This window comes from Colobus angolensis, unplaced genomic scaffold, assembly GCF_000951035.1.
Source record: "Colobus angolensis palliatus isolate OR3802 unplaced genomic scaffold, Cang.pa_1.0 Scaffold799, whole genome shotgun sequence".
Classification (NCBI taxonomy): Eukaryota; Metazoa; Chordata; class Mammalia; order Primates; family Cercopithecidae; genus Colobus; species Colobus angolensis.
Genome location: NW_012121809.1, coordinates 11,732 through 12,547, shown reverse-complemented (window position 1 = coordinate 12,547; position 816 = coordinate 11,732). Strand labels below are relative to the sequence as shown.

At 39.2% G+C, this 816-nt stretch overlaps 1 protein-coding gene across 1 annotated transcript in view; it reads right to left on the bottom strand.

Moving 5' to 3' along the window:
- LOC105502342 (ubiquitin carboxyl-terminal hydrolase 17-like protein 17) overlaps positions 1–816 on the bottom strand; it is a gene marked incomplete at both ends in the record, with an annotated part of 7,734 nt that overhangs the window by 4,972 nt on the left and 1,946 nt on the right. The window lies entirely within an intron of this gene.

Here is an 816-nt window from a genome sequence, read left to right as displayed (position 1 = left end):
TGGTTGGATACTTTTCCTGAGATCACTGGTACACAAACAGAGCCCTCTTGCTGTGTTTGTTCTTCCCTTTGAATCTCCTTGTCCTACCTTGCAGAAGAGTGAGTATGCCAGTGTTCATGGTCCCCTGGTGTGTCACATTTGCGTTAGTTTCCTTAAAATATTGCTAGGGAGTAATTCTGTACTTATGAAACAATGTGTCTCTTTGCTTGCATGAGCTTGTGGTCATGTGCAATCATGCCCGTGTGAGTGTGTCTTTGTGTTTGTTTTTATTTCTGTGTGTGTGTGTATTTGAGCTGGGATGTGCATCCAACTATTTGCTTTTGGCATATACGATCATCCTTTCAGGCATTGAAGGACAGGAAGTTGGACCTGTACTTTCTTACTTGAGAATCGTCAATGAAGTACAGTTAATAACACAGCGTATTTGATTCCTTAATATCAAAGAAGAGATCCGTGGAGTCAAATAGATATTCCAGCGATAACCTTTCCATGTTCAGCTTATTGATTCTGTGTCCGAATGAAATGACTTGCCAGTTGGGAACAAGACATGTCTTTGCAGAAAATGCTCTTGTGGAAGCTATATACCCAAATCATAAATCATCAAGTGTTGGAAACATGCGCTGAAGTTAGACGAAATATTCAGTGCACTAAATAGACTGTGGAAGACTTTCAGGAAATCATGCAATCACTGACATACCAATTGATGGCATTCCCTGAATTCATTATTGCAAGAAAAGAGAAATACTCATGACATTCTATTTCCAGTGATTGTGGACGTATGATGGCAATTTAAGAAATCATGAAATCAGAAAACTT